This window comes from Salmo salar, chromosome ssa24 (genome assembly GCF_905237065.1).
Source record: "Salmo salar chromosome ssa24, Ssal_v3.1, whole genome shotgun sequence".
Taxonomy (NCBI): Eukaryota; Metazoa; Chordata; class Actinopteri; order Salmoniformes; family Salmonidae; genus Salmo; species Salmo salar.
In genome coordinates this window covers 16,054,320-16,081,774 of record NC_059465.1, presented here as the reverse complement: position 1 = coordinate 16,081,774, position 27,455 = coordinate 16,054,320, and the positions used below count along the sequence as shown (strand labels likewise).

Below are 27,455 nucleotides of genomic sequence, written 5' to 3'. Positions count from 1 at the left end.
AGCAACCAGGAGACCAGACCCACACACCAAGACCCTCCCCCTGCCGCTCAGAGACAAAAGATTGCTTCCCCCCGGACAACAAGCAGTTTCAACTCGCTATTTGCGTTTGAGCCGACATAAAATTGGACGTACGGACACAGAAACACATTAAGACATTTCACTGTAATAGAGGAGAAATTAACCTTTGCAATAATACCATTTGTGTTTCAACTCCCAAATGTACAAGCAAGCAGACCCTACGGAGTATCAATGAACATGATTGTGGAAAATTAACGCACAGTTTGTCGCGAGCAGCACTGCGGTTAGTGATCAAATCAAATTTTGTCACATGCTCCGAATACAACAGGTGTCGACATTACCGTGAAATGCTTACTTACAAGCCCTTAACCAACATTGCAGAGTGAGGAAATATTTGCTAAAAAAGAAACTAAAGTTTAAAAAGTAACACAAAATAACAAGGCTATACACAGGGGGTACCGGTATCAAGTCAATGTACAGAGGTACGGGTTAATCAAGGTAGTAGAGGTCATATGTAGAGTGTAGTGCTACGGGTCGGAAGTCATTTAGGTAGGTTACCTAGGCATTCTTGGGCACTGGGACTATGGTGGTTTGCTTGAAACATGTTGGTATTACAGACTCGGTCAGGGACAGGTTGAAAATGTCAGTATACACACTTGCCAGTTGGTCAGCGCATGCTCCGAGTACGCATCCTGGTAATCCGCCTGGCCCTGCGGTGAATGTTTACCTGTTTAAAAGGTCTAACATCAGCTATGGAGAGTGATCACACAGTCGTCCGTAACAGCTGGTGCTCTCATGCTTGAGTCAGTGTTGCTTGCCTCGAAGCGCACATAGACGTTATTTAGCTCGTCTGGTAGGCTCATTCTCATGTTATTGGTTGTCACGCAGCTGTGCTTCCCTTTGTAATCAGTAATAGTTTACAAGCCCTGCCACATCCGACGAGCATCAGAGCCGGTGTAGTACGGTTCAATCTTAGTCCTGTATTAACGCTTCACCTGTTTGATGGTTTGTCAGAGGTCATAGCCGGATTTATTATAATTGTCCGGATTAGTGTCACGCTCCTTGAAAGCGGCAGCTCTACCCTCTAGCTCAGTGCGATGTTGCCTGTAATCGTCATCAACGCACTTAATGATGAAGCCGTTGACTGGAGGGTGGTATACTCAATGCCATCGGATGAATCCCAGAACATATTCCAGTCTGTGCTAGCAAAACAGACTTGTAGCTGAGCATCTACGTCACCTAACTACTTCCGTATTAAGCGAGTCACTGGTATTCCCTGCTTTAGTTTATGCTTGTAAGCAGGAGGATAGAATTATGGTCAGATTTGCTAAATGGAGGGCGAGCTTTGCAGGCGTTACTGCGTGTGGAGTAAAGGTGGTCTACAGTCATTTTATTCTGGTTGCACATGTAACATGCTGGTAGAAATTCAGTAATTAGGCTTGTTCGCGAATAAAGTTATTTTTGAACGGATCTTTTCGGTGAACGTTGGGAACTGAATCACATCGGTGAAAGACGTTCACATTCGGCTCCCTGATTTACATACAGCTACTACTGTTTTTGTGGCTCAAAATAACAAATTACCTGCAGATAAATAAAAACAAACCTAAAGAGGGTGAATCCACATTGCAGAAATCAATAGTGGGGAGAGTGCGTCATTCTGCTCCACACTCAGTGTCAAAAATACACTTTTGCAGGCGATCTAAAAATGTATCCAGGTAAAAATGTATTTGAATGTGGATTTCATGATCTGATAGAATGGTAGACCACTTTTGGGGCTTTACGTTGGAGATTAGCACATTTTCCTTGGTTGTAGATTGATTTTAAGCATTTTGAACGAGGAGCCATTTGGGAGCCTAATGAGCCGGCTCTTTTAGGTGAACGGAGGCTCACCGAAGACTTGGAAAGCCCATCACCAATTGCGGTACCAGGTACCGCTGGCAGCATTTTCGCCACAGACTTGTGCACCTAGCGGTCTAGTCTTTTATATACACTGAACAAAAATATGAACACAACATGTAAAGTGTTGGTCCCATGTTTCATGAGCTGAAATAAAAGATCCCAGACATTTATAGGCACAAAAAGGGTGAGCTAAGGAGTATTTCTGTCAGTAATTAAAGCCCTTTTGTGGGGAAAAACTCATTCTGAGCGGCCGGGCCTGGCACCCCAGCGGGCACCCCAGCGGCGGGCCTGGCACCCCAGGCCAGTCATGAGGAATCCATAGATGAGGACCTAATTAATGTATTTCTTTTGACGGAATTCCTTATATGAACTGTTACTCAGTAAAATCTTTGAAACTGTTCTGTTTATATTTTTGTTCCGTGTAAATGTGCAACGAGCATAAAATAAGCATTAGTATGAAATAAGAAATTGGCAAGGTAGTAAGAAATTGGCAACGTTCTCATTCATGTAGCTGGTTCAGCTGAAATTCTCACCCAGTAATGAAATCTGTTAGCAGATGAGGGAGCTTTGGAAAACACACCTTTTCAAAGTCAAATCTGAGCTGCCAATAAGCAGTAGCCTCCAAAAACGTGACGATAACTTATTACGAGTCAGTAACTGGGCCACTTAGTTTATAACTAGGCCTACAGTTCCTTTTGAAACAGAAAAGTGAATGCTGCCATCATTCCATCATTGACTGCAAAGAAAACAAAACCCACTGCTTGAAGACAGGTGTGTTCTTCTGGTTGCTGATTAGATTAATCCATCGTTGACATTCATCCATTTAAAATCACCTCTACACCTGATTTGGCAACTAAACACTGACTTAACTTCAATAGATCAAATACGGTGTTGCTGAGGCAACCAGGTAAGGGGGGGGGAGAAACTAGGTCCTACACGATAGAGCCAAATCACTTCTCCGGGACATCTGTAACGTCTACATCTTTGTAGTTTTAGTTTAATAGCCTTCGGAGGAAGAGTCTCTCACTTAACTGACCTCCCTGAACTTCAGATGATCTGTGTAGTCCAGCTCTGATCTGGTGATATGACACGAGACTGCCTGGCAGCACCAGGCTATCTACAATTCACACACTTTACTACCCATTCCCATTCTTATTCACTTGCGAAGAAGGGCATGTGGTGGTGCGTCTGTCAGGCAGGAAGTTATTTATGTGGATGGGAGTGGCACACACTGACACAGGCAGATATGCAAAACTACTCTACTGATAATAACCCTTGTGGAATACAAGCCCAGATCCTAGTGTAGGTTAGACTTAACCTCCCATCACCAGCCTCAACATGCTATAGGCACTCAGGCACACAGCTCACGTATGCCCCCCCCCATGCTGGAGCTAAAGGAGGGAAGAACCTACCAACAGTGTATACATTCACAAATCAACCACCCTTTCCTCTGGGAGGCCCTTGTCCAATCCCTAGTCCACAGAGTCATAACCAAACCAAACAGAAGCACCTTCTCCTGTCGACCCCTTCATCCCCCGTGTTCTCATGCATAAGGCTCAGCCGAGGCCACCCCTGTAGGGAATAGTAGGTTAAAGATCATCTACGATACGTTTGTATACTTTTTAGCCAGTAGTTCTGAAAGTAGAGCCCACGAGCCAGAAGTGTGCACCACGTCATTGTGCCCTCTCTGGCACTACTGTGTGATTCTTATTGTCTGTCACTCAAATGTTGAGGGGCTGAAGCTCATTGGCTAAACTAAATTGCTAGGGGGCTGGCCCACGTCAGGGTAAACGTAGGGAAAAAGCGCTGCACAGCTTCCAGAAAACAGTCGCTTTTAAAGTAGGGATTTCGTGTCTAATTGAGGTAAGGCAGTAATTCTGCTCATAGAATAGCCACGCATGAACTAAACATTGATACATCCAGCCCAAAGCTGGAGGTTTAAAAAAATAAATAAACTTACTACGTCACCAAAATGTACCAGAGCATGTCTAACAGTAACACACACAAAACAAACGCTTTGAGTGTGTGTGTGTTCTGAGAGACTGAGCAGAGCAAGGAGGACGCTATAAGGAGGGTGATCATGTATGGATAACATGATGCTTATTCAGCTTTGTCCACACAAAGCTCTCTGTGAAAAGTGATGCCATAACAGTGAGTGAGAGAAATACCATAACAGCTGTATGGAACAATATGGCCACAACACAACACTCAGGCTAACACTTCAAGATTTGTTCCATGCTCCTTTATGTCTTTTCACACAATATGATTGTGTGCTTCTGATATATAAACTGAGTGAGTGAAAGAGAGAAAAAAAACAAAAAACAAACAGGTAATGTAAACAATCACGCGTATTGTCCTGCCAAAAGCATAAACACACTGTAGTGCGTGAGATAGGACAGGCTTTAAGCCAACTGGGAGCTGTAGGGAATTACCACAGAATTTAGACATTTGGACAGAAACTTGGAGAAAAAAAAAAATGCCTAAAATGTCCTAAATGACGTTTGAGGTTTTGGCATGGCGGCCATGTCGGCCTGCGCAGTTTGAGCCCTCTTGGTGTGGTCTGAAGGTTGCCTAATACCCATCAGCTTTAGGTTCAGTCACAGCGAGCAGTATCCCCCTTTTCACACCATCATGCCGATCTAGACCGTACTGTACTAGCGCAGTAGGCCTACGGCTCTTCCAATCAAGCTGAGGACATACAAGACCCCATTCTCGTATGTCCTCATTATCCAAGACTGAGGGAACACAGAGTGGAAACGGCCTGCTTACAGCAGCCCAGTACAGAGCATTGCAACAACCTGTATGAGTTTCCATCAAGCTGCCTGAACCTGCAGATTCCATACGGACAGCTTGCGATCCAATGCAGATCACACACACGCCAACTCCAGAAATAACACCATCTTAAGAAGGTATGATAAAAGGAAGACATGTAGACGCCAGACATTTTAGTTCTCTATGGTGCCAAGATGTCAGTGTGGTAGAAATTATGCACAAAACAGCTTTATTCAGGAACAAACCGTGGCGTCCATGTTTAATGGGAAGGAAAAACTAATTTAGGGCCACTCCAAGTGTTCAATTAAAGCCACTCTCCCCATACAGGGTCTGATGGCACCATATGGTCCCTTGGCTGGAGGAAGCCAACTCTAGAATGGGGAGGCAATCATTGACTGCTAGTCCATTGTGAACAGCAGAGCTCACCAGAGTCCTGGCTCAGTCAGAGCAGAGCCTGGTTGGTCCCCAGAGTGTGTTAGGGACCATGGCTAATTATCACACTAAAAACTAAAAATCCGTCGCGTTAGCGTACATAGATGCCGAGTGGGTACATTTGATACCTGTTCCATTACGACGGAGATACGGTTAAATAAAGTCAACAGGGTTCCTCTCTGTCTGCAGTGATTCATCTGCTGCTAACAGACAACACTTTCCAGGTCTACTACACATCATACAGACGGATGAGTAGGATGAAACGATGCATGGATAATGAGCGTTTTGTTCCTGCAGTGACAGGACCTCCACCAGCAGAGCAGCCCCATCTACCCTCCTGCTCATCACAGGCCCTGTCTGTCCAACCCAATGAACCATGGACCCCCCTCATAGTCAGACATCCTGCTGTTCCAGTTTGGTCTCCACACTGGTCTGCCTGACCTAAATGCACAATGACCACAACCTCCATCCCTGGCGAGGAGCAATTCATGCTGGGACGTTCTGCTATGCGTTACGGCCCCTGCATCAGGGGTCAATGCAGGGCCATGGCTACAGATATTGGCAGATATGCTGCAAGCTAGGTGAGGCTGGGACATCTTTGACTGAGACAGCGAGAGCTCGAGTGAGGGTGGAGAAGCGTTTTCTCCTCAGCTCAGTAAGGATGTGCTTGACAGGCTGGCTCTGTTTGGCCAAATGAACCAGTTGTCAGCTTTAGCCTGATTTGTGAGTCAGCCATCCCTATAGTTGAGACTTGGTCGAGACTGGACGCCCTGCCAAGTCACAGCAAGGTCTCCAGGCCATGTTTACAAACACTGAGACGCTGCTTAGCAACATCAGTAAAATACCAGCCAAGGAATGTTTAAAAACGTAACACATTTATGAGAGAAGGTGCAGCCATAGACAAACAGCACAGTGAATTAAACCGTATGACCAGGAGTAGTATTTGAAGGCAAGCTGCTGTCAGATCAGTTCTGTTGAACAGGTATTATATCACATTGAGCAGAATGCCCAACATGCCACGAATTAGGCCACACATAGATATCACTTTTCTCCAAACAAAAAGACAGGGAACGTTTTGATAAAAAGGCCATTTGACCTCTAAAACTAAGAAGAAGAAAAAAGTTGTTTCATGACATTATGCAAACTTCTCCACACGTAAAAGAAAACATTGGAGGGGCTACATTAGGCTACTGCTCTGAGGACAACAGAGCCTGGCAGTAGATTGGTGTGATATACAGTACCAGTCAAAAGTTTGGACATACCTACTCATTAAAGGGTTCTCTTTATTTTTACCATTTTCTACATTATATAATAGTGTATAGTTCAAAACTATGAAAAACACATTAGGAATCATGTAATAACCCAAAAAGTGTTAAGCAAACCAAAATATATTTTATATTTGAGATTCTTCAAACAGCCACCCTTTGCCTTGATGACAGCTTTGCACACAGCTTGGCATTCTCTCAACCAGCTTCACAAGGAATGCTTTTCCAACAGTCTTGAAGGAGTTCCAACATACGCGGAGCACTTGTTGGCTGCTTTTCCTTCACTCTGTGGTCCAACTCATCTCAAACCATCTCAATTTGGTTGAGGTCGGGGGATTGTGGAGCCCAGGTCATCTGATGCAGCACTCCATCACTCTCCTTGGTCAAATAGCCCTTAAAAAGCCTGGAGTTGTGTTGGGTCATTGTCCTGTTGAAAAACAAAATGATAGTGGGACTAAGCCCAAACCAGATGGGATGTCGTGTTGCTGCAGAATGCTGTGGTAGCCATGCTGGTTAAGTTTGCCTTGAACTCTAAATAAATCAGACAGTGTCACCAGTAAAGCACACCCACACCATCACCTCTATGCTTCATGGTGGGAAATACACATGCAGAGATCATCCGTTCGCCCACGCCGCGTCACAAAGACGGTTGGTTGGAACCAAAAATCTCAAATTTGGACTCCAGACCAAAGGACAGATTTCCACCGGTCTAATGTCCGTTGCTCGTGTTTCTTGGCCCAAGCAAGTCTCTTAATATTGGTGTCCTTTAGTAGTGGTTTCTTTGCAGCAATTCGACCATGAAGGCCTGATTCACACAGTCTCCTCTGAACAGTTGAGATGTGTCTGTTACTTGAACTCTGAAGTATTTATTAGCAATTTCTGAGGCTGGTAACTCTCTGCAGCAGAGGTAACTCTGGGTCTTCCATTCCTGTGGCGGTCCTCATGAGAGCCAGGGTCATCGTCGCGCTTGATGGTTTTTGCGACTGCACTTGAAGAAACCTTCAAAATTAAAAAAAAATGTACGTATTGATTGACCTTCATGTCTTAAAGTAATGATGGACTGTATTTTCTCTTAGCTTATTTCAGCTGTTCTTGCCATAATATGGACTTGGTCTGTTACCAAATAGGGCTGTTCTGTATACCCCCCTACATCGTCACAACACAACTGATTGGCTCAAACGCATTAAGGAGGAAAGAAATTGCACAAATTAACATTTAGGGCTCACTGGGATTTTACAACTGTGGTATGTGACAGTGATAGCTGAGTGGGCAGGGGAGGTTAGGTGTGTAACAGAGCTCGGTCAGACAGTCTTGCATGACGGAGCGCCGTAGCCTGGCTATCCTATCCTCTACAGGAGGATATCACATACATCCTGCTCCACACAGCATCCTCAGTCACCACTGGTGGTGGATAGATTAAATCAATCAGTTTCCAGGCTGGACCTGCACTAATGTATTCAGTCCTAAAGGGGTCTCATCTGAATGCATACATCAAGGTTTACAAATACAATAGAGCACCAACATGAGTAGAGGTACTGGTGTTTGTGATCCTTTGGGATTTTGGCAATGAGGCCCTAAACTTCCTCATACTGGACAGACATAAAAGTGTTAACCAGGAGTTCATCGGACTCTGGGGATGTAGATAAAGAGCCTCATTGCCAAAATATCCCTGTAAAGGTTAGCCAGTGCTGGGTTCTCCGATAGCGATGGAACATAGGCTTACGAGTGTTTTAATGATGCATCGTTCCTACAATGGCCGAAGATAACATGTTTCCCAAAACACCACGTGGACAGAAACTTCGCTAAGTGCGTCGTTGAAGTATGTGTCAATACTGATAGGATTGAAAGACAGAGAAAGCTGATCCGAGAGCAGCGCTATAAAAATCTTGCCTTAACATTATAACTATTCCACAATACTGATGACAGATCAGCTCCGAGCTGGATCAAGCCAACTAGTGGCTAGAGCCGGCCAGAGTCTGGGCCTCACCTGCCTAGTAACCCCACCAGCGGGGCGACAGGGGGCTGTTACCAATCTGAGTCTCAGCCATGTGTCAGACTGTTCCTAAGGGTGCCTTGTCATTCCCTCTGTCTCCTGGGTCATGTGGTTCACTAATTGTAGGACAGGCCAGTCAGATCACAGGGGAGGGGTCGACCTGCCCGTCTCCTTGACACCCAGCAGGGCTGAGACTGATGTTGAGAGACAGAAAGGAGGACCACCAAGGATCACACCCTGGCTTTGGCTGCCACTGATAGGCCAGGACCCTCAGCCTGAGGAAATGACTAGCAGGAAATGGAACCAGTGTGACTTTTTTTGCATCCTTCTCTGCATACCACTACTCCCCTCCACACACAGAGTTTGAGGGATAACCTGTACTGATTTCAGTTAAAGGTGCAAAATGCAGAAAAATCTAAATTTCCTGGTTGCTAAAATTCGAATAGTTTGCGACAAAAATAAGCAGTCATTGTGTAGAGAATCATTGTGCCATCTAAACCGCTGTGAAATATATTTTCCATTACCAAAAATATTGTATTTTCAACAGTTTGAAGCTGGGGTCCAAAACAGAAAGTAAAAGACAAAAACTAAACTTAACGGGAAGAATAGAAAGTGTGCATAGAACAGATCCGCTTCTTAAACTTGCTTTCAATGAGAATGACAGATCTATAACTCAGATTTTTATGTGAATTTGATCAGGTCGCCCAAAAAGTGACATATTGCAGATTAATGTCGCACAGCTCTGAGTGGTAAACTGAACGGGTTTACATGCCAGAACACACCTGATCTTTTATCCGTTTCCAGTTACTTCCTTACAGATATCAGATAACTAAGAGTTTCACACTTCTCTAAGCTGGCCATGCAGGCCCCCTGTCCTGTGTCAGTGTCGCACAAAGTGCCTTATGAACCAGTGAAAAGAATGCACACAGACAGAGAGAACTGGCAAAATGTCACCGACAGACATGGCAGCTCTGCTTCTAGATCGTAAGCAAATTTGCAGGGGGGGGGGGGGGTCTTAATTGTTAGATACTACTGCACTGTTGGAGCTAGGAACACAAGCATTTTGCTACACCCGCAATAACATCTGCTAAATATATGTGTATGTGACCAATGAAATTCGATTTGATCGAGCATAGCATGTGAAGTAAAATCAGTGATAACTGAAAAATTCAGCCTATTCCCCCTTTCCTTGAGAGCACAGAGAGTTAGAGGACTCCTCTTCTCCCCTCTACCAAACAGTCAAAACGGAGTGGTGGGGAGTGGGGACTGCTGCCTTCTATTAAACCAAGGCACATTGTTATGCTCTGACATAAGGCTGGGAAGCAGTTACTGAAAAGAGGTGAAGAGAGTCAAAAAGAGGAGCGCGAGACCTTGTAGTTGCCCGGAGAGAACGCCTTTTATTTCCCTTGCAGCTCAGTCACAATCTAACACCATACATGGTTATGTTCATGCATCACAATTAGGCCTACTACTACTACTACTACTACTACAGGTTGTTTCCTGCCTATTGTCCGAACAATAAAACTAATTTGGGATTGAAAAAGGTTCAGTTTAAACTTAAGACTAAAACCAGACATACGTAGAAATGATCAAATGGACCCATTTATTTTGAAATAAGATCATCTTTGAGAACTAACAATCAACAAAATAAAAGCAAGACAATGAGAATTTAAAATCCCCATTTATTTTTTTACAATGTTTGAGTCACTCAGCATACGGCATGGCATAATGTATTATTGCAGGAAATAGGCTTTAAAACGGCTAAATCTTGTAACTGCGGCTAACAGGAGGGCCTCAATTTTCCGGTCAGTGATTGCACCATTGGCCCCGCCCATGGTCACACCCACCACCTAAGCCCCATTTTGATGCAGAAGAAACCCTGTTCTAACAGCATGGTTACCTCATTCTGTCTACGGCTATCAGTGCCGAAACTGGTTTGTCAATAAGAAGCCTGCCACACTAATACTGCCCCACCCAGACAATGTTCCACAGGGATCGCTGCAAAACAATACAAACAAGGAAATAGAGACAGTATCAGTCTGGGGGAAAGGTTGGTTTACTGATCAATCTGAATCCTGAGTAAAGGGAAATTGTACACAGACAGGGATATGAGGAGGAAGGGCCATATCCTGTTTGATCCCAATCCCCCCCACCCACACTGACAGATCAAGTCAGCATCCTCTCTACTTTAAAGTCCCATCATGTCTCTCCCCCTCTACCTGTGAGAGCCATTGACAATATAAGAGAAGGGACTTTAAAAAGTACAGTACATGGGCTATTGGCAGGTCAACCAAAGCCAAGATGAACAATGTCAATCCAAATAGAATTCACAATTTTCTTTCAACATACCCTCACTACATATTGGTTACTTGGGAACCAGACCAGTGCTGATGTTATCAAGCACTCAATTTCATAGCTCACAGCAGGGATCCCAGCAAGATTTGACCAGGAAATCCCAACAACACACACAGGCTCTATGTGAAGAAGGGAGGGGGGTAAAGTCAGCCAAGGTAAGAGATCAGAATTAGAAAAGGATCAAATATGAAGGAACCACTTCATAAACACACAGCATCAACATTTGAATCTGTTCAATCACTAGGCTATATTCACAACACACCTTGGTACTGATTCAAACTCCAGAGAGAAAAACTTGCCAAAAGTGGCCAATAAAATAGGACACAGAAACAGAGGAAGAAAAGGAGCAATGACCATGTTTTTCAAACACCTGACATGGCAGAATTTAACCAGCACTGTGTGTGGTCTTTACAAGTTAAGAAAGATGTTCCATTTGGTCATTTTGTCAATTGAAAGCTATTTGCCCGGAGGATACTAGTGATTTACAAAGTTAAGCAGAGAGAGGTTATTTTGTTGACAGATAATAGGCCTCGCTTCCTCAACTGACAGGACGAGCTAAACGGCTATGACATCAAGGAAAGCAATGTCACAACCTATTTGATGATGAAATGCATAATAACGCATAATAACTACACCACATGCTATAGCTGTATGGTATTCGTTTGCCATCTGTTTGTCAGTGAGTGCACATTAAGTATCCCTAATTAAATAACTTACCAACAATTAACCACAGCGCCACCACACTGGAGTGGAGGCCCCTCTCTTGCCACAGTCTGCCATCCATGTTGTGCCAAGGCTTTTCTTTCTGTACCATCACCTCAATGCACTTTTGCCACCCAGAACACATGGAGAGATACCAAACATTAAATCCCTTTCCTGTAACCAAAGCCACATTGAACCACTGTAATCAAATTCCATCTACATTCCACCGCTTTTCTTAAATGAGATAAGGTGCCGATTTTACACCCCTCTCTGCCTCTGGGTGACCATGTGGTCTGTGCTCTGCTTGTTGTAAAATACCACGCGGGCACAATGTCTGCAGCGCAGTTCAATGGAATGTTTAATTATTTTACAAAACATGGGACTGGGAGGACAAAGGCCAAGAATAATGTATCCTGCAAAATACAGACAATGCCAGTGCAAAAAGACGAAACACTGGAACCGATCCACTCATTTCCCTACCTATCTAGGCTTGGACGAATCAGACGTTTCAAACAGCGTTCAAATGGCACATCAAATGTCAAGTAAGGACAAGGCAGCATTCGCCATTTCACCTTGTTTTTAAACTGGAACGTCAGGATCTGATACTGGATCTTACCGGGGTCTAGCCTAAACTATAACAATAAAAGAGAACTGTCTCAAATGAAGGCCTTCGTCTAAGCGTGTACTAATCCCACTTAATTCCAAGACTTGAGCCTACTCCAATCTATAAAGCTACTTAAATCAGGACAGGCTTTAGACAGACCACCTAGGCCTAGGTTAAATGTTACCATCACAGCACAGGATTAAGGTGCAAGGTTCTGTTGTGTTACATCCGCCAAGACAATGAACCCCATTAAATGAGGTAAAAAAAAAAATTTTAAAAAGCTGTGGGCGATAGTTGTGATGAAACAAGAATTATTTTGACCAGAAGAATACACCACAGAAATCATTCTGAATGGTGTGCTCATCCAATCCGTGCATGATCCTGGTCACTTCCCACATAAGTCACATCTACAGTGCATCCAGAAAGTATTCACACCCCTTGACTTTTCCCACGTGTTAGGGGGATTAAAATGTATTAGTAATTTTTTGGTCAACGATCTATACATAATAATCTAAGTCAAAGTGAAAGAAACATTCCAACATTTATTTATTTTTTAAAATATTAATTACAAGTATTCAACCATGTTAAAATCATCTTTGACAGCAATTACAGCTGTGTGAGTCTTTCAGGGTAAGTCTAAGAGCTTTGCACACATGGATTGTACAATATTTGCACATTATTCTTTTTTTAATTCTTCAAGTCCTATCAAGTTGGTTGTTGATCATTGCTAGACAGCCATTTTCAAGTCTTGCCATAGATTTTCAAGCAAATTTAATTCAAAACCGTAACTAGGCGACTCAGGAACTTTCAATGTCATCTTGGTAAGCAACTCCAGTGTACATTTGGCCTTGTGTTTCAGGTTATTGCCCTGCTGAAAGGTGAATGGCTCCCAGTGTCTGTTGGAAAGCAGACAACCAGGTTTGGCCTGTGCTTAGCTTTATTCAGTTTTAACTCCCTTTGTGATGACAAGCATACCCATAACATGATGCAGCCACCACCATGCTTATAAATATGACGAGTGGTACTCAGAGATGTGTTGCGTTTTCCCCAAACATCACACTTTGTATTCAGGGCATAGTTGATTTCTTTGCCACATTTTTTGCAGTTTTACTTTAGTGCCTTATTGCAAACAGGAATATTTGTATTCTGTACAGGCTTCCTTTTCACTCTCATTTAGGTTAGTATTGTGGAGTAACTACAATGTTATTGATCCATCCTCAGTTTCTCTCCCATCACGGCCTTTATACCATGTAACCGTTTTAAAAACCCCATTGGCCTCATTGTGAAATCCCTGAGCGGTTTCCTTCCTCTCTGGCAACTGAGTTAGGAAGGACACCTGTATCTTTGTAGTGACTGGGTGTATTGATACACCAGCCAAAGTGTAATTAATAACTTCACCATACTCAAAGGGCTATTCAATGTCTGCTTTTACCAATAGGTGCCCTTCTTTGCGAGGCATTCAAAAACCTCCCTGGTCTTTGTGGTTGAATCTGTGTTTGAAATTCACTGCTAAACTGGAGGGACCTTACAGATAATTGCATGTGTGGGGTACAGAAATTAGGTAGTGGTTCAAAAATCCATCCTACTTATTCTGACTAAAGAAAACAAATGTATTCTTAACATATTTAGGGGTTGAATACTTAACATTGCAGCTTTAGATTTTTAATTGTAAAAACAATTCCACTTTTACATTATGGGGTATTGTGTGTAGACCAGTGACAAAACATCTCAATTCAATCCATTTTAAATTCAGGCAGTAAAAACAAAATGTGGAAAAAGTCAGGGAGTGTGAATACTTTATGAAGGAACATCTCCGGCACCGCGCACGCTTGGATTGCGTCCTACCTGACAGGTCGCTCCTACCAGGTGGCGTGGCGAGAATCTGTCTCCGCACCACGTGCTCTCACCACTGGTGTCCCCCAGGGCTCTGTTCTTGGCCCACTCCTATTCTCGCTATACACCAAGTCACTTGGCTCTGTCATATCCTCACATGGTCTCTCATATCATTGCTATGCAGATGACACACAATTAATCTTCTCCTTTCCCCCTTCTGACAACCAGGTGGCGAATCGCATCTCTGCATGTCTGGCAGACATATCAGTGTGGATGACGGATCACCACCTCAAGCTGAACCTCGGCAAGACGGAGCTACTCTTCCTCCCGGGGAAGGACTGCCCGCTCCATGATCTCGCCATCACGGTTGACAACTCCCTTGTGTCCTCCTCCCAGAGTGCTAAGAGCCTTGGCGTGACCCTGGACAACACCCTGTCGTTCTCCACCAACATCAAGGCGGTGACCCGATCCTGTAGGTTCATGCTCTACAACATTCGCAGAGTACGACCCTGCCTCACACAGGAAGCGGCGCAGGTCCTAATCCAGGCACTTGTCATCTCCCGTCTGGATTACTGCAACTCGCTGTTGGCTGGGCTCCCTGCCTGTGCCATTAAACCCCTACAACTCATCCAGAACGCCGCAGCCCGTCTGGTGTTCAACCTTCCCAAGTTCTCTCACGTCACCCCGCTCCTCCGCTCTCTCCACTGGCTTCCAGTCGAAGCTCACATCCGCTACAAGACCATGGTGCTTGCCTACGGAGCTGTGAGGGGAACGGCACCTCCGTACCTTCAGGCTCTGATCAGGCCCTACACCCAAACAAGGGCACTCCGTTCATCCACCTCTGGCCTGCTCGCCTCCCTACCTCTGAGGAAGCACAGTTCCCGCTCAGCCCAGTCAAAACTGTTCGCTGCTCTGGCACCCCAATGGTGGAACAAGCTCCCTCACGACGCCAGGACAGCGGAGTCAATCACCACCTTCCGGAGACACCTGAAACCCCACCTCTTCAAGGAATACCTGGGATAGGATAAAGTAATCCTTCTAACCCCCCCCTTAAAAGATTTAGATGCACTATTGTAAAGTGGTTGTTCAACTGGATATTATAGGTGAATGCACCAATTTGTAAGTCGCTCTGGATAAGAGCGTCTGCTAAATGACTAAAATGTAAATGTAAAACTGTAGAGACACACATCACATGCCATCAACCTAAAGTTCAACAAATCTCAGAGCAGGTTTGGCAGCACACAGAAGAGGGCAAAGGAAATGCAGCGGACCAAAAGACCATTATGCTGCGTTTAGACGAGGGACGCAAAAACCATCATACCAGTCGGTATAGCGGGATAAGAAAGCAAGAAAGAGGGTGACGGCAAAAGCAAGCCAGCACAACTGTATTCATTGCTGTGGTGATTTCAGTAAACAAACAGCGCAAATCAACATCCAGTAGAAAACAACGTTATGGCAGATGGCAAAAGTTGAAATATTTGAACTGGCGGCAAGTCCCATCTACCATGGCGGCTGACGGCATTCACCGCCAGCCTCATCGGCATTTACCACGTGCTCTCATGAAAACAATGACATCCGGTTCGCCGTCTACCTCATACCATCTAAAATGCAGCATTAAACTTGGCGTCCCACAAAAGAGGAGGAGGATACTATTGGCAAGATGCCACCACCTTTCCATGATGGGTCATGTTTACGGCACCAAGGTCCAAGTGCCTAAACAAAGAGACCGTCTTCATCCTATTTTAAGCACTTATATAAAACTCCTGCTGGCTCTGCTGTTAGTCACTGGATGGGATACATTTATCATCAAAATGAATTTGCCATATGCCTGTGTGAGGGTTAGGAGTTATAAAAACTGTCAGTGCATCATGACTGAATCATTAATGGTGTTGGGTGGATAATCCCATCTTTAAATCTTTAGTAACGTTGTATACAAAATCTCTGAAAGTCAAATCTAAACAAACCCTATGTCTTTAAAAATTCTATTTGTACTTTAAATCCATGATTAGACCACCTTTTGTCTGTTTTGCTTATTATTATTATTATTTCTTCATGTTTTTTTTTTACAAGTTGCCTAGTCTGTTTATTTGAACAAGTGTTATTTCTGTATGTAAAACATGCCCGTTTGATTTTGAAAACATCTGAATAAAATAAATCTGTGTTAGTCTACAAATGAACAACCAGCAAGAACTCTGAGCACAGAGCAGGTGTGCATGATGATTTCACACCTCCACAGGGCAGAAAAAAAATTGGCTGAATAAACCACCAAAAGTCATGTGTAGGGCTGTAGGCTTAATTAGTTGCTTATGTGTACTCCAAATCGTTATCTAAATCCTATTTTAAGTTGCATTTCATTTTCCTGTAGATGCGTCGTCTCAGGAGGACATGTCATAACCTCGTCACATTGGTGATGTGGACTCAGATGCACCTTGCACAGAGAACCTGACACTAACTTAATGTAGAACATTTTAAGGAGGTTTGCATTCTAAGTTACCAATAGACAGAATTGCTACCTGAAAATGTGTGTGCCCTTGTTGTGTTCTCGTGAATTTCTTAAGGACCTTCATCTTGGAATCCATTCATACAAATGCGGTTGGAGAAGAGGGGTGTTAGAGGAATCAACGTCACCAACCTCACTCTCCATGAAACCCAAACCACCCCCTCGCCCCTACCAAATCGCTCAGAGGGCCCTTTGTTGTCACGTGTTGCTGACGAAACTCAACAGGGTGGTGACTTCCAGAGAGTGGCAAGGGGATCAATAAACCAATCAACTCCGGGACACATCGTGACTTGAATGGTGCAATTAATGTTCCACTTTTAAATAATAAAACAAGCATGACATTGTAATTAACAAATGCATGTGACATAATTAGGCACACCTCTCCATTCTTTTGTATCAAATTGCTTACACTCCAACCACATCGCGGTGCATGTTGGGATAGCACTTAGCTCAGAAGCCTACAGCCTTGATGGCTTGGCGGAAGAGGCTATCGGAGGGTCTAATTATTAGCCTCGATAATGTTCACTCACTCAGCTTTGGGACACTTGTGCATTATGGTGGAGGCGCACATGAATGCGCAAATGGAAGGGCAAGGGAGTGATTTGGGATTCAGTACCTCTCTCCCTGCTGCATCCTCTGTAGCCTAACACTTCCTTGCATCTCACGCTTCATTTCCCTCTGCATTCTGACCCACTTCCTCTCCCAGCTGAGCTATAGGAGGCAGGGGAGAGACTGCTAAGGAAATGACAGTGTGATCTGAGGGGCCAGCCAGCCCGAGGTTGATGTGTCCTGACATCCAGACCAAACATGACCGTGGTGTTAACATGCGCCCCTCAGGTCCGACTGACAGCTAGCAATGGCCAGTCCTGCACCCACGACTCAATCTCTCCAATGGAAGGGAACTCCCAAGCTGCTTATGAACAAAACTATTTGAATAAAACTGTGTTGAGGGGGATCAAGGCTAATAATTTATAGGCAAGTCACTTTGTTCTGAAAACCAAAATCCAGTAAAAATCTAATTGGCCTGTTAAAGGTCAAAATGCTACTTTTTAACAGACTGAAAAGTGTAAATGCTTTTATAAGCTATCAACACATCTAGCCAAGTCACAAGTAGGTTGCCATTATACATGGCCAAACATGGTGACCCATCAACGCCCACTGCTAGAAGACAAGCAATAGAGGAATGTTTATGGGGATCAGATACGAAAGGGGGAAGCATAACGTCTTTATGGTCTCACTAAAATATCTCTTTATCCACTTAATCTGACCCAATCGATCGTTGAAACATAACTGTGTCGGTAGCGCAGCTGTGCTTTGCCTCGACACCCCTCTCGCTGCCTTGACCCCCTTCCCTTGTGCTTAGTATTATTCAGCTGCAACTAGGCTTGCTAGTACATTAACCATTATCCCTTGGTCCTCCTGACTACACCAAACAAATTACAGAATATTATTTTTCCAGACATAACATAAAACAAGTCTCATCTCAAGAAAGCTCCGTCAAAATCAAATGTAACGTTATCAGCATATTCCCCGAATTATTTTAAATAAAAAGTAGTGATGCAATCATTGCAACTATGTTCTTAAAATATCGACACTTCTGCGGTAACAATGCGCTTTGGTCAGGGAATTATTTTATCCGTGGACGAAATACTTTGATTTGATTGGGCTCAAAATTGTTGCAAACTCACCCAGCTGACATTGTGAGCTGAACGCTGAATGAAGCGCAACTCTCTGAATCAAGACTTTCTAGTTACCTAAATATTCGTTGAGTTTGAGGCTAAATTACGTTACCGTCCTCATCCTCTTCTCCTTAGTGGAACCGCAGGTTAGTTTGGTTCATCAGATACGATGACGTTGTCGTGGCTAATATACCCCACCCAACTGGCTGCTGGACTGGCCATTCATTCCGCATGGAGGCTATCATAAATATTAGAGAAACAAGGTAGCTAACTAGCAGACATCACCTAATTTAGCTAGGTAGCAAACTCATTGACGTTGAAAACGTGGCGATCCTAATTCAGCTAGCCAATGTTAACTGTACTAGCTAGCTAACGTTAGCTTTCTTAACTGAACCCAAGCAATTGCCTCGCTAACGTCACTTAACTAAAGCGTAGACGGCACAATTTAATACAATCAACCAGGCAGGAATGTCGCTAACTGTGTGTACATTATTAGTAAAGATAAAGCAAGACGTACCTTCCAGATCAAAGTAAAAAAAAATATATCCCTGACTGTTGAATTATGTAAAATAGGACTGCCGACGTTTATCCAGCTGAAGCCGCTGACAACTCGCCTGTGCTCTCTTTTCCACTGTCAGTGCTGCACCGGATACAACGCCCTCCCCCTATCCCCGCCTCAGTTGTGGCTTGCCCAGGCATTTTTGGACAAGAGCACCCACAGTGGTGTCATAATACCCATAAAACCTAGCGGTCAAACTGGGAAATGGGGCCAATCGTTTTTCCCTTTGGGAATTTTAGAAACACTTAAAATAAGGTCTGTGCTTCGTGTAAGCTTACCCTGGCATGAAGTTTTGATAACCAAATCTCTCTCGGACAAGGTGACTTTATCAATATATTCAGCTCTTTTTACTCTCAGATTTGAAAATCTAATTAACATCGAAGTAGACCTCATGCAAGACTACAAATCCCTGCAAACTCCTGAACGTCATCTCTAGCTGACACCTTTGCTAATTGGTAGTGTCAATTTAAAACTTGCACAAGCCAGTTCAAATAATTGTCAATGTAAAGAAATGTAACTTAATTATTCATTACTAAATTTAGTTATTAGATAGTTGATCCAGAGATTCTTACATTTGCCTCGATTCGCCAGTCTCGTCCAGATCATAATGGCAAATGTAGTTCTTTATGATAGCCACATTAGCAGCTAATTAGCATTTCATTTTTGGAGGGTAAATACAGGCGAATAAATTGAAAAGTCACTTTGTCCTAGAGAGATTTAAACAGTTATCAAAACGTCACTCCAGGGTAAGCCTCCAGGAAACACAGCCCTTATTGTAAGTGTTAATAAATTCCCCCATGGGAAAAATGTATGGTATAAAAACAATTGGAACCACTGTTTGACTGCTATGTTTTATGGCTATTATGACTCATACTGTGGTACTCTATAGATGAGCAGCAGCCAATGCCACCAATCATTGTTAGAGCTGGGTCTGGTATAATTAAGCAATAAGGCACCTCGGGGGTTTGTGATATATGGCCAAGATACCACGGCTAAGGGCTGTTCTTATACGCAACGCAGAGTGCCTGGATACAGCCCTTAGCCGTGGTATATTGGCAATATATCACAAACCCCCGAGGTGCCTTATTGCTATTATAAACTGTTTACCAACGTAATTAGAGCAGTAAAAATAACTTTTGTCATACGGTCTGATATACCACGGCTCTCAGCCAATCAGCATTCAGGGCTCAAACCACCCAGTTTATAATAATACATACAGCATACTGTATATTGTTTCAGCGTGATAAATGTTAATGCCTGCAAAATCAGAAACTTGTGGAGCAAAAACCATTGACATAATCCCCCTCTATCTTTTCTTTTAATGGCAGATGTTAACAATTTGAACGCATGGGAGTGGTTGGGGAACTGTAGCTATGCAAATGTCATCCAGACTCATGGTGTGGTGTGTTACTATAACTGCTACCTCTGCAGCTGTTGACAAAATATTATTTCAGGTATTTTAGCTATTAGATTTAATAGATCATGGATCGAAATTGGGGAGAAAAAGAGTTGTAACAGTTTTTTTATAATGGACCTCAGGACTTTTTTTCCAGTTGCCACAAGATGGCATCATTTTACAAAGCCACATTTAGCGGAATAAGCCACATTCTACAACTATTACAAATAGCAGCTTTATCCTATCAGCACACCAAATGTTTACCTGAGCCACGTTGCTTAGGGCCACTAGACGAAGGTAGATCTGAGGGTATTGGGATACATCACATAACTAAGTAAAAAAAATATATAAACAAATTATTTATATACAGTACCAGTTAAGAGTTTGGACACACCTACTCATTCAAGGATTTTTCTTTATTTTACTATTTTCTACATTGAAGAATAATAGTGAATACATCAAAACTATGAAATAACACATATGGAAAGTGTAAAACAAATCAATGTTTTACATTTGAGATTCTTCAAAGTAGCCACCCTTTGCCTTGATGACAGCTTGGCATTCTCTCAACCAGCTTCATGAAGTAGACACCTGGAAATGTATTTCAATTAACAGGTGTGCCTTGTTAAAAGTTAATTTGTGGAATTTCTTTCCTTAATGCATTTGAGCCAATCAGTTGTGTTGTGACAAGGTAGTGGTGGTATACAGAAGATAGGGCTATTTAGTAAAATAGCAAGTCCATATTATGGCAAGAACAGCTCAAATAAGCAAAGAGAAACGACAGTCCATCATTACTTTAAGACATGAAGGTCAGTCAATACGGAAAATTAAGAACTTTTAAAGTTTCTACAAGTGCAGTCGCAAAAACCATCAAGCGCTATGATGAAACTGGCTATCATGAGGACCACCACAGAAAAGGAAGACCCAGAGTTACCTCTGCTGCAGAGGATACGTTCATTAGAGTTACCAGCCTCAGGAATTGCAGCCCAAATAAATGCTCAGAGTTCAAGTAACAGACATCTCTACATCAACTGTTCAGAGGAGACAGAGTAAAATCAGGCCTTCATCTTAAGATGGTGCCGACAGAGAGGGCTGCCTCGCTTCTAGTCCTTAGTAAACTTTGCAGTATTTAGTTTTTTTTATGTATTATTTCTTACATTGTTTGCCCAGAAAATCTTAAGTGTTATTACATACAGCCGGGAAGAACTATTGGATATCAGAGCGACGTCAACTTACCAGCACTACGACCAGGAATACGACTTTCCCAAAGCGGATCCTTTGTCCGAACCACCTGATTCCAGAGGCTGACCCAAAACAAAGCCGCCGGAGAAGAGGCAAGCGGATTGGTCTTCTGGTCAGACCAGAGGTGCGCACAACACCCACCGCTTCCGAGTATATTACTTGCCAATGTCCAGTCTAGATAAAAAGGTAGACAAAATTAGGGCAAGGGTTGCTTTCCAGAGTGACATCAGGGATCGTAACATACTCTGTTTCACAGAAACATGGCTCTCGGGATATGCTGTCGGAGCCGGTACAGCCACCTGGATTCTTTGTGCGTCGCACCAGCAGGAACAAACATCTCTCCGGGAAGAAGAAGGGTGGGGGTGTATGTTTCATGATTAGCATCTCATGATGTTACAATTACAACATACAGGAACTCAAGTCCTTTTGTTCACTTGACCTAGAATTCCTCACAATCAAATGCTGACTGTATTATCTACCAAGAGAATTCTCCTTGGTTATTGTCAGAGCCGTGTATATCCCCCCTCAAGCCGATACCCTGACGTTCCTCAAGGAACTAAACTGAACTTTATACAAACTGGAAATCATATATCCCGAGGCTGCATTTATTGTAGCTGGGGATTTTAACAAAGCAAATTTGAGAACAAGGCTACCTAAATTCTATCAGCATATTGATTGTAGTACTCGCGCTGGTAAAACACTGGATCACTGCTACTCTAAATTTCACTATGCATACAAGGCCCTCCTTTCGGCAAATCTGACCACGACTCCATTTTATTCCTCCCTTCCTATAGACAGACAATCTAGCAGGATGTACCCGTGCCAAGGGATATTCAACGCTGGTCTGACCAATCGGAATCCACACTTTAAGATGTTTTGATCACGTGGACTGGGACATGTTCCGGGTAGCCTCAGAGAATAATATTGACGTATACACTGATTTGGTGAGTGAGTTTATAAGGAAGTATATTGGAGATGTTGTACCTACTGTGACTATTAAAACTTACCCTAACCAGAAACTGTGGATTGATGGCGGCATTCACGCAAAAATGAAAGCGTGACCAACCACATTTACTCATGGAAAGGTGAATGGGAATATGGCCGAATACAAACATTGTAGTTATTCCCTCCGCAAAGCAATCAAACAAGCGAAATGTCAGTATAGAGACAAAGTGGAGTCACAATTCAACAGCTCAGACACAAGACGTATGTGGCAGGGTCTACAGACAATCACGGACTCCAAAAGGAAAACCCGCCACGTCACACACACCGACGTCTTGCTTCCAGACAAACTAAAACACCTTCTTTGCTCGCTTTGAGGATAATACAGTGCCACCGACGCGGCCCACTAACAGGGACTGTAGGCTCTACTTCTCCGTGGCTGACATGAGTAAGACATTTAAACGTGTTAACCCTCGCAAGGTTGCCGGTGCGACAGCGTCCCTAGCCGTGTCCTCAGAGCATGCGTAGACCAGCTGGCTGGTGTGTTTACGGACATATTCAATAAATCCCTATCCCAGTCTGCTGTCCCCACATGCTTGAAGATGGCCACCATTGTTCCTGTACCTAAGAAGGCAAAAGGTAACTGAACTAAATTACTATCACCCAGTAGCACTCACTTCTGTCATCATGAAGAGCTTTGAGAGACTAGTCAAGGATCATATCACCTTACCGGTCACCCTAGACCCACTTCAATTTGCTTATCGCCCCAATAGGTCCACAGACGATACAATTGCCATCACTCTGCCCTATCCCATCTGGACAAGAGCAATACCCATGTAAGAATGCTGTTCATTGACTACAGCTCAGCATTCAACACCACAGTACCCACCAAGCTCATCATTAAGCTTGAGGCCCTTGGTCTCAACCTCACTCTGTGCAATTGGGTCCTGGACTTCCTGATGGGTCACCCCCAGGTGGTGAAGGTAGCTCAGTTGGTAGAGCATGGTGTTTGCAACGCCAGGGTTGTGGGTTTGATTCCCACGGGGGGCCAGCACAGAAAAAAATGTATGAAATGAAATGTATGCATTCACTACTGTAAGTCGCTCTGGATAAGAGCGTCTGCTAAATGACTAAAATGAAAATGAAACAACACCTCCACTTGGCTGATCCTCAACACTGGGACCCCACAAGGGTGCATGCTCAGCCCCCTCCTGTACTCCCTGTTCACCCATGACTGCGTGGCCATGTACGCCTCCAACTCAATCATCAAGTTTGCAGATGACAACAGTAGTGGACTAGATTGCCTACAGGGAGAAGGTGAGAGCACTTGGAGTGTGGTGTCAGGAAAACAACCTCTCACTCAACGTTAACAAAACAAAAGGAGATGATTGTGGACTTCAGGAAACAGCAGAGAGAGCACCCCTCTATCCACATCGACAGGGCAGCAGAGGTGGAAAGTTAAGTTCCTCGGCGTACACATCACAGACAAACTGAAATGGTCCATCCACACAGGCAGTGTGGTGAAGAAGGCGGAACAGAGCCTCTTCAACTTCAGGAGGCTGAAGAAATTTGGCTTGTCACCTAAGACCCTAACAAACTTTTAGAGATACACAATTGAGAGCATCCTTTTGGGCTGTGTTTAAAAAATAACAAAAATTCACCTTTATTTAACGAGGTAGGCTAGCTAAGAACAAGTTCTCATTACAACTGCGACTTGGCCAAGATAAAGCAAAGTAGTTCGACACATACAACAGAGTTACACATGGAATAAACAAACATACAGTCAATAATACAGTAGAAAAGGTCTATATATAGTGTGTGCAAATGAGGTAAGATAAGGGAGGTGGTAAGGCAATAAATAGGCCATGGTGGCAAAGTAACTACAATATAGCAATTAAACACTGGAATGGTAGATGTGCAGAAGATGAATGTGCAAGTACAGATACTGGGGTGCAAAGGAGCAAAATTAAATAAATACAGTATGGGGATGAGGTAGTTGGATGGGCTATTTACAGATGGGCTATGTGCAGTGATCTGTGAGCTGCTCTGACAGCTGGTGCTTAAAGCTAGTGAGGGAGATATGAGTCTCCAGCTTCAGAGATTTTTGCAGTTCGTTCCAGTCATTGGCAGCAGAGAACTGGAAGGCGGCCAAAGGAGGAATTGGCTTTGGGGGTGACCAGTGAGATATACCTCCTGGAGCGCGTGCTGCTATGGTGACCAGTAAGCTGAGATAAGGCGAGGCTTTACCTAGCAAAGACTTGTAGATGACCTGGAGCCAGTGGGTTTGGCGACGAGTATGAAGCGAGGGCCAGCCAACGAGAGCCTACAGGTTGCAGTGGTGGGTGGTATATGGGGCTTTGGTGACAAAACGGATGGCACTGTGATAGACTGCATCCAGTTTGTTGAGTAGGGTGTTGGAGGCTATTTTGTAAATTACATCGCCGAAGTCGAGGAACGGTAGGATGGTAAGTTTTACGAGGGTACGTTTGGCAGCATGAGGGAAGGATGCTTTGTTGCGAAATAGGAAGCCGATTCTAGATTTAATTTTGGATTGGAGATGCTTAATGTGAATCTGGAAGGAGAGTTTACGGTCTAACCAGACACTTAGAATATGTGGATAACTACAAATACTAAGTCAGAACCGTCCAGAGTAGTGATGCTGGACGGGTGGCCAGCGATCGGTTGAAGAGCATGCATTTAGTTTTACTTGCATTTAAGAGCAGTTGGATTCCACGGAAGGAGAGTTGTATGGCATTGAAGCTTGTCTGGAGGTTAGTTAACACAGTGTCCAAAGAAGGGCCAGAAGTACACAGAATGGTGTTGTCTGCATAGTGAATCAGAGAATCACCAGCAGCAAGAGCGACATCATTGACGTTTCCAGAGAAGAGAGTCGGCCCGAGAATTGAACCCTGTGGCACCCCCATAGAGTCTGCAAAAGGTCCAGACAACAGGCCCTCTGATTTGACACACTGAACTCTATCAGAGAAGTAGTGGGTGAACCAGGCGAGGCAATCATTTGAGAAACCAAGGCTGTTGAGTCTGCCGATAAGAATGTGGTGATTGACAGAGTCGAAAGCCTTGGCCAGGTCGATGAATATGGCTGCACAGTATTGTCTCTTATCGATGGTGGTTATGTTATCGTTTAGGACCTTGAGCATGGCTGAGGTGCACCCGTGACCACCTCGGAAACCGGATTGCACAGCGGAGAAGGTACGGTGGAATTCGAAATGGTCAGTGATCTGTTTATTAACTTGGCTTTCAAAGACTTTAGAAAGGCAGGGCAGGATGGATGTAGGTCTGTAACCTTGTGAAGATGCTGGAGGAAACAGGTACAAAAGTATCTATATCCACAGTAAAACGAGTCCTATAGCGACATAACCTGAAAGGTCGCTCAGCAAAGAAGAAGCCACTGCTCCAAAACCGCCAGTAAAAAGACAGACTACGGTTTGCAACTGCACATGGGGACAAAGACTACCCCAAGTATACTTCAAAAGTTGTGGCAAAATGGGTTAAGGACAACAAAGTCAAGGTATTGGAGTGGCCATCACAAAGCCCTGACCTCAATCCTATTGAACATTTGTGGGCAGAACTAAAAAAGCGTGTGCGAGCAAGGAGGCCTACAAACCTGACTCAGTTACACCAGCTCTGTCAGGAGGAATGGGCCAAAATTCACCCAACTTATTGTGGGAAGCTTGTGGAAAGCTCCCCGAAATGTTTGACCCAAGTTAAACAATTTAAATCAATGCTACCAAATACTAATTGAGTGTATGTAAACTTCTGACCCACTGGGAATGTGATGAAATAAAATAAAAGCTGAAATAAATAATTCTCTATTATTCTGACATTTTGCATTCTTAAAATAAAGTGGTGATTCTAACTGACCTATGACAGGGAATTTTTACTAGGATTAAATGTCAGGAACTGTGAAAAACTGAGTTTAAATGTATTTGGCTAAGGTGTATGTAAACTTCCGACTTCAACTGTTTACGGGATCTCCTTCGAGACTGTTGGAAAAGCATTCCTCGTGAAGCTGGTTGAGAGAATACCAAGCTATGTGCAAAGCTGTCAAGGCAAAGGGTGGCTACTTTAAAATTTATTTTGATTTGTGCAACTATTTTTTGGTTAGTACATAATTCCATGTGTTATTTCATAGCTTTGATGTCTTCACTATTAGTCTACAATGTAGAAATATATATATATATATATATAAATAAACCCTTGAATGAGTAGGTGTGTCCAAACATTTGACTGGTACTGTATATATTGGACTTACGGATCAGAAAAGCCTGTGGTTACCAAATACTTTCAGCATAGAAATCCTTCAAATATATAGTGGTGTAAAGTACTTAAGTAGTACTTTAAAGTATTTTTACTTAACTCATTTTTTGGGATATCTGTACTTCACCATTTATATTTTTTGGCAACTTTTACTTAACTACATTCCTTAAGAAAATGTACTTTTTACTCCATACATTTTCCCTGAGATCCAAAAGTACATATTACATATTCAATGCTTAGCAGGACAGGAAAATGGTCCAATTCACACACTTATCAAGAGAACATCCCTACTGCCTCTGATCTGGCGTACTCACTAAACACAAATGCTTTGTTTGTAAATTGTCAGTGTTGGTGTGCTCCTGCTTATCCGTAAATTAAAATAACTAGAAAATTGTGCCATCTGGTTTGCATAATATAAGGAATGTGAAATGATTTGTACTTTTATTTTTGATACTGAAGTATATTTAAAACCAAATACTTTCAGTAGTATTTTACTGGCTGACTTTCACTTGAGTAATTTTCTATTAAAAAGTTATCTTTACTTTTACTCAAGTATGACAATTGGGTACTTTTCCACCACTGTACATTTCTCATTGATCCACATGGTTCCATATTATCTTTATTCATCCCCACTTACAGTAGGCTGTCACATAATGCACATTTCAGATGATAACTTGTAAAGCTCCTACCTTTTCTCACATATGGTTTCCTCTCCAGTGCCTTCTCTGGGGATTTCTTGGGGAAGTCAAAAGCCGCCAACATTTGAGCCACCTTCACAGACTGGGCTTGCTCCGAAACCCAATCAGGCTTTGCTTCCAATGGCTTTGTCAAATCTGGATGCTTCAGCTTTTCTTGTAGTAGAATGTTCTCCTTTACGAGTTCAGAAACAGGCCTCGATTTAGGAGTATCCTGGTGTTTGTCACACTCTGAGGCAGTTTTGTCGTTGTCCTGGGTAGACTTTTCATCATAGTGTACTGCAGTGGTGC

At 43.3% G+C, this 27,455-nt stretch overlaps 1 protein-coding gene across 2 annotated transcripts in view; it reads right to left on the bottom strand.

The window, feature by feature from the left end:
* coro1ca (coronin, actin binding protein, 1Ca) overlaps positions 1–27,180 on the bottom strand; it is a 59,868-nt gene extending 32,688 nt beyond the window's left edge. Inside the window, exon 1 of one of the 2 annotated variants that reach the window (XM_014170700.2) lies at positions 27,159–27,180. The gene's annotated coding sequence lies outside the window, so the exon portion shown is untranslated. Of the gene's footprint in view, positions 1–18,569; positions 18,761–27,158 lie in introns of those variants that run through there. The other variant, XM_014170701.2, reaches the window with a different exon arrangement.
* Positions 27,181–27,455: the final 275 nt, after the last annotated feature.